We start from the raw sequence: 7,874 nt of genomic DNA, 5'->3' as shown, positions 1-7,874 counted from the left end.
TTGAAAGATGATGAAGCATGCGCGATAGGGAAACAAGATTTCATGATAAAGGGTTCCTAAGGGAAAGATGATATGGATATGTATGTGTGAAAGAAGTGTGTGAAAGTGATACTAAGGTGAGGTTGCAAAGGTTATGGTGATGGAAATATATGTGTGAAGAGTCAAAGATGATGACTCTTTAGGTTGGGTAAGCTAATGTGAAGTGGGTTCAAGCCCCAAAGTCTAGCTCTAAATGGGTAGGGATATAGAGATAAGCATTGGATATTCTTTGACTCAATCATGCATAGATATGAATATGAATGTGGACGCACCTAAATGTGAGGTTGCCTACGTATCCGTTAGGAATCAGGCCGAACGTAGCTCTAACCGAACTTTGCACAAGTGTATGTACACCTCAAAGAGGTCTTTCAAGGGTTGTAATGTGGTTAAGTTGATGGTTTAAAGAAGAAAAGGGTACAAGGCTCAAGACCCGAGAGAATCCCCAAGATGTGTAATTGTGAATTTGAAAATTTTGAATTTTGCAAGTTTATTTTCATTTTTTTTTTCTGAATCAATGTAGGCAATCTCAGATCATGCGGTCCATCACTCACTTAGCATTCATGTTTCTCAGGCACGGTACCAAGCACTCGATGAGAGACGCAATTTGAGACATGTTCATATCAAAGACATTGGAACACTTGCCCTTAGACATTGTTTTATTGTTGCTTTGCTACTTTTTTTTTTTACTTGCTTTTTGAATGTTATACAATTACACATCTTCCAATCCCAGGGTTAAGTGAATGTGGGTTAAAGAAATGAAGGCCAAATGTTAGACGAGGCTCAAAATAGTTGATGAAGAAATGGAATGTGATTGAACGGTTAATAGGGAATGACAGGGTTGCAAAGGTGCCTCAAGTCATTGGTATAACTTGTGTTCGGTACGACAATTTTTTTTTTTTGTTTTTTTTTTGTGCTAATCACATGATCGAATGTAAGAAAGAGATGCTCGTTTATGAAGAAGGTAAGAAATGTGACACATAGACACATGGATAGGAGAACCTATGCTAGACTTTTTAGGGGGAAGGGTTTGAAACAAAAGAAGAAGAAAACATGAAATCTTGGTGAGAAGCTGTTTATGAGTTACTTCTTGCCGCCAGGTGAGGAAAAAAGTTTGTTGTTGTTGATGCTTTGATTGGAAGAAAAGAAGGAAGGAGTGACGTTCCCCTTATTCTTCCAACTATTTCCTAGTGATTTTAAACTCAAGTACTTTGTAAGGATGAACTCACTTAATGCATTCACTCAATACTCAGATTGGAAAGGAAGAGTGTAAGAAACAATTTTGAAATCTGATGGGAAAAACTCCACTCATTCCTATTACGACGGAAAACGACGCATGCATGGTCCTAATATCCGATCATAAACAATATAGTGCATTACTCGAAGACAAAGTGTGTGCAATGACTCAACATGTGTGATTAGATGAGTTTATTAAGACTCGTGGTATGATCGCATGGCTAGACATGAAGACGTTGTGAAAAACAAAGGACCCAATGACCAAATAGCACGGAAGACTAAAAGACAAACTAACTTGATTAATTTTGTCCAATTTTAATGTTTATGCTATTTACTAGGTGAAAACGGTCCATTGGCAATCATTAGTCATAAATAAGATCAACCACAATCAAATACATAGAACACATGTTAAGGTTAGCACAAAAAAACACAAGAAACTAATAGGAAGAGGACTAGAATTCTAGAAGAATTAGGACTCATGGATATAAAAAATAAATAAATAAATAAATAAAAAATCTATAATCCTATGTTATACGAGTTTACACGGATTAAAGGACTTGACTAAGACTAGCTTGACAGGAAAAGATATAATTTTTTTGTCGAAGCTAAAAAGACACCTAAACTGGACAGGCTGTAGTATATCAGTTATAACTTTTGATCTGTGACTTTGATTGGGACGAAACCAACTCCAAATGAGAGATAAAACTCAGGGCTACAGATCCATAGGTTGCATGACACATAACTCTTTCTAGAACTCCGGCTATGACCAAAACACGTTGACTCTTGTGCAGTATACGGGAATAAAAATCCGGGTGACTCAAATTTTTTTTAAAAAAATCTATGGCTCGACTCTAATAATAAAAAAAGGGTTTGATAAAAAATAAATAAATAAAAAGTCAAAAAATGCACATATAATCACATTGTCACGAATGATGCAATGAAGTTCGCAACCTAAAGTCAAGATCTATGTTCCACTATGGTCAAGCTTTTGGGTGTCAAAGGGTACCATGGTTAAGAGTTTGGACGCGTTAGCAAGGCAGCCTCCCTTGAGGGTGTATGCCAACGGGAGTCTCCGCGAGTTCGTGATGAAATCGAACTCGACTCCATGGTTTGGGTGGATTTAAAAACTCGGATGAACCCTTATTGCCATGAGTGTTTTCGGGTTGATAGAGCTTAAATCCCCCGGGCTAGCCACATACGTAGAACACGTACTATTGTGGCAAAATAGGTGACCTAAAATGCATATGCATATGTGATAATGCCAATTAAATCGCAGGAATACAATTCAAGAATCTTTCAAGTCTCATCCACTCATCTTAATTAAATACCGATCACTCAAATCGATAAATAACCATGAATCCTCCCCAGTGGAGTCGCCAAATTGTTGGTGTCGCTCGAAGTGCGCCTACGTCAAAGCATGTGTGAATATGCTTGACAATCATAGGAAGTGGGAATTGACGTATACGATTAGGGACAAGGAAAGTAGGGAGCCGCCAACAAGTTTTTAAGGAACTTGTAAACCGTTCACGGATCATAAAAGGCAACCACGATAAAGGGACAACGAAATCAACAACGATTGACCCGTGAAGGTTACACCCCATTCATAATCCATGAGATTACTAACTCCATATGGTTCGGAACCACGAAAGGAGGATCGGGGATGATGGTACGAAGTGAATCATGGAGTCACATTCGCCCGTATTGGCCTCTACTCGATTCTTATAGTGAAAATGATTCCTGCGATCTCAAAGACATACAAACAAAATATTCAATTCGCTCCAAACTATTATTATGCTAAATTGGTTGAATATTAATAAAACACTTAATTCTAAAATATTGTGATCACTTCAATTAACAACAAGATTAAAAAGGATCATAAACCAGTTGTCCAAATTATCTTATTAATCGTGATTTTCAATTACATATTCCCTTTAACAAGCAATATGGTGGTCATAATAACAATAGAACAAACATCAATATTTGAAGCAATTTAACAATGATTCTAACAATATAAAATCGTTAGAAAAATAATAGAAATAAAAGGAACATAATTCTTACTTTGATTCTGTTTGTTTGCAACTACAAAATAATAAACGAATTAGTAACTTCAAGGAAATAATAATAAAACAATAATTAAATTAAACTAAATAAAGTAGAGTTGATTTGGGGCCAAACCCTCAAACAGTTCTACCTTTCACGCCTTGGCTTAAGGACAGAACCACGAGTAAAGTATGGACTCCTTGGAGTACTTGAAGAAGGAATTTTGAAAGAAGAAGGGTAAGCTAGTGTTTAGGCTAGAACACAGAAGAGAGAAAAATAGAGGATTAATTGATGCCCTGTACATCAGAACTGAGGGGGTATTTATAGAAAAAAATGTGCTGAGGGAACACACGGAACCCTAAAATGATAAAAACCCTAAAAAAGTATACCGTGACACGGAAAAGTGTACCTTGACACGGGAAATCCCACCGTCAGACGGGAAACATTCCCGTGACACGGTGTACTTTTGTGTGACGCGGGAAATATATGCTGAACGGGAAAGAAAACGCGTTAAGGGTTTACGCGGAAAGGACACGGAAACCCCCGTGTCACGGCAGGTGTCCCGTGTCACGGGGAACCCCACCGTCAGACGGGAAAGTTTGGGCCTAATTTCGTTCAGCATTTTAAATGCCGATTGATAATTTCAGGCCTTTTTCTGATTTATTATTATTTGGGCCAAAATAAGAATTAAGTAAATAAAAATAAATAAAAAGTTTGGGCCAAAATAAATAATAATAATAAAGTAAAATAAGTTTGGGCTGAAATGAAAACTATGCTTTGACCAAACATCAAGACTGACCCATGGACTATTCAAAAATTGAATTAAATATGATTTTTTAAGCACTCTCGGGATTAAATACTGAACTCGACCAATAGTGGTGGTGAAAGGTTGTTCATCATCGGGTTTGGTTTTGGGGAGACATTTTTAGGTGTCTACAGAGCTATAACGAAAAAGATATGAATGAAATATGAAACTCTATCCAAAACTGACACCGTCCTACTATTTCGGCCATATCTTTTTATCTACAAAATATTTTAATATGATTCTAATTTTGTTGGAAAGTAGACTTCAAGGTCTTTCCAACTAAGTATTATATGCCTTATTTGGACTTCTGGATCAAAAGATATGATAAAAACAAAATTTGCAAAAACTGTTGTCCATCGAGTTTTATTTCAATTCGAATTCGGATTCTTTTCTTATTCTTCGACCCCTTTTTTCTCCATAAAAAGAGGTCATATCTCCCCTTTTTTCAATCATTAATTCTCATCAACTCTAACTAACTCTCATCAAGAAATTCTTGATACTCTCTCTCTCTCTCTTTTCTAAATTCTCTCAAATACAAAATTCCGCACTCACAAGTTCTAGACACACCTAGCCAAGTTCGAAGTTGCCTTCGCCCTAGACGTGAAAGGTTTGATTTCTTAGGGTTTGGTCCCAAATCTAGTCTAAACTTTCTTAATGCTTTATTTCAATTATTTAATTTAATTCTTTGTTTTATTATTTTTCTTGAAGTTACTAACGTGTGTATTTTGTTATTAGAAAGAGGTACGAGGCATCCAAGTAAGTGCTTTAATTGCTTTTATTGATATTATGATATAAAAATCATGTCTAGGTTTTTATTTTGATTCCAAGTATCATGTTAGGATGCTTTTCTTAATTTGATGTTTAGAATGACAATAATAAGTTTCTAGTATCATGTTTAGGGTAAAGAATATAATGTCAATTATGATTTCTATGATATTGTCTTTCCTAATATCATGTAAGTATCATGTTAGGGATATATATTTGATCTTTAATGTTTAGTGACATTCTAGGGTTTGTTATTAATCTTGTTAGTATCATGTCTAGGATCTTTCTATTAACATTATGTTTTAACATGATTATACTTATGATTTTTATTATGATTTGTTATTATGATTTATTATTATTGTTATGATGATTATTATTATGTTGCTTGATTTTATTTTATTGTTATTGTTTGATCACGCCTTTTATGCATGTTTAAAGGGAATTGGTACTTGTAATCAAGCTTAATAAGATAATTAATAATCTTGTTTAGGGTTAATTTGATTATAATTCAAGTGATCTTCAATAATAGTCTTATTTGTGTATTAATATTCAACCAACATAGATTAAACAGGTTTAGGGTAAACCTATCGTTTGCATGTTAGTCAGAAAGCGCACATGAATACGATAAGAATAAAGTAGAGGCCTATAATTAGGGCAGCTTCTTTCTCTTTTAGATTGAATTTGTACCTTCATCCCTGAACTTCCAGTTTTGGTTCCAGACTTATTGGAGTTAACGATCTCTTGGAGCGTTAAGAGGTGTAACCTTCACCCTGTGAACGGTTTACAAGTTCCTAAAACTTATTGGAGACTCTTTTACTCTAGCTTCTTTCCCTTTGGACGCCACCATGCTTAAGTGTATGATCACAGTGGGGTTCAAGTTTAGGGTAATGCTTGAAATATTCTCTACATGTACAATATTGATGATTTAAAGGGTATTAGCCTTGATTTTTGCATGCACAAAATACACCTTGAGGATGATCACAGACTAGTTATTCAACCACAGAGGAGGTTGAATCCTAACATGCAAGAGGTTGTTATAAAGGAAGTCATGAAATTACTTGATGCAGGTATTATCTACTCTATCTCTGATTCTAAGTGGGTAAGATTTGTGCAGGTAGTTCCAAGAAGGGTGGGATGATAATAGTGATAAAAATGAATTAATTCCCACTTGAACTGTAACAGGATGGCGGATGTGTATTGATTATTGCAAATTAAATACCGCCACTAGAAAGGATCACTTTCCCCTTCCCTTTATTGATCAAATGTTGGAAAGATTGGCTAACCATAAAATCAACTGTTATTTGGATGGATAATCGGGGTTCTTTCAAATCCCAACTCACCCTGATGATCAGGAGAAAAAAATATTTACTTTTCCTTATGGTAATTTTTCTTATCGTAGGATGCCCTTTGGATTATGTAATGCACCTGCCACTTTTCAGCGTTGTATGATGAGCATCTTTTCTGAATTCATAGAGTCTATTATGGAAGTCTTTATGGATGTTTTAGTGCGTACGGATCTTCATTTGATAATTGTTTATCTAACCTCGCTAAAGTTTTGAAAAGGTGTGAAGAATGCAATTTGGTCTTAAATTGGGAGAAGTGTCACTTTATGGTGACACAAGGTGTAGTATTGGGTCATATTGTTTCTGACCAAGGTATACAAGTAGACAAAGCAAAGGTAGAAGTGATTGAGCAATTACCCCCACCGGTTAATGTTAAAGAGGTTAGGAGTTTCCTTGGTCACGCGGGTTTTATCGAGGATTTTTCTAAGATTGTAAAACCACTAACCAAACTTCTACTTAAAGATGCTCCTTTTGATTTTACTGATTAGTGTCTTGAGTCTTTTAACAAGATTAAGAAAGCCTTGATTTCGGCTCCCATTATATGTGCCCCCGATTGGAATCTTCCATTCGAAATCATGTGTGATGCTAGCGATTATGTTTTAGGTGACGTGCTTGGCCAAAGGAAGAATAAAGTTTTGCATGCCATTTACTATGCTAGTAAAACTTTAGATAAGACTCAAGTCAACTATGCTACTACAAAGAAGGAGTTTCTTGCTGTAATTTATGCCTTAGAAAAATTTAGATCATACTTGGTTGGTTCTAAAATAATTGTTTTTACTGATCATGCAGCTTTGAAATACCTCATTGCCTAGGCCGAGACCAAGCCTATAATTCTTAGATGGGTGCTCACGCTCCAAAACTTTGACATTGATTTCAGAGACAAAAAAGGAGCGGAGAACGTAGTTGCGGATCACTTGTCTAGAATCAGGTATGATGGAGGTAAGGATTCTACACCTATAGATGATTCTCTTCCTGGCGATAATCTACTTGAAGTTGTGTCACAAGGATCTTGGTATGCCGATTATGCTAATTATTTGGTAGGTGGTATACTACCTCCGGATATGTCCTATCAACAAAAGAAAAGGTTTATCCATGATGTTAAATATTATTTTTGGGATGATCCTTTTTTGTTTCGTGAGTGTGCAGATGGACTATTTTGCAGGTGTGTCCCCGAATGGGAAGTGAATGGAATCCTACAACGTTGCCATAAATCTCCGTATGGTGGGTATCATGGCCCTTCTAGAATCGTAGCCAAGCATAATGAGTCAGGCTTCTTTTGGCCTACTATGTTCAAGCTAAGGATGCGCGGTTATTTATCATGACTTGTGATTCTTGTCAGAGGACCGGCAATATTTCAAGGAGGCACGAGATGCCCCAAACTGGGATCCTTGAAGTTGAGATATTTGATGTTTGGGGGTATTGACTACATGGGGCCGTTTCCATCTTCCAATGGGAATTGTTACATACTCGTGGCCGTAGATTATGTGTCCAGGTGAGTCGAGGCCATTGCTTCACCAACAAATGATGCCAAGGTGGTCATGAAACTCTTCAAGAAGACCATATTTCCAAGGTTTGGTGTCCCACGAGCTATCATTAGTGATGGAGGTACTCACTTCCATGAAAGACAATTGGACAACCTCCTAAAGAAG

This window comes from Chenopodium album, chromosome 1 (assembly GCF_948465745.1).
Source record: "Chenopodium album chromosome 1, dcCheAlbu1.1, whole genome shotgun sequence".
Lineage (NCBI taxonomy): Eukaryota > Viridiplantae > Streptophyta > Magnoliopsida > Caryophyllales > Amaranthaceae > Chenopodium > Chenopodium album.
This window is presented reverse-complemented; position numbering follows the sequence as displayed.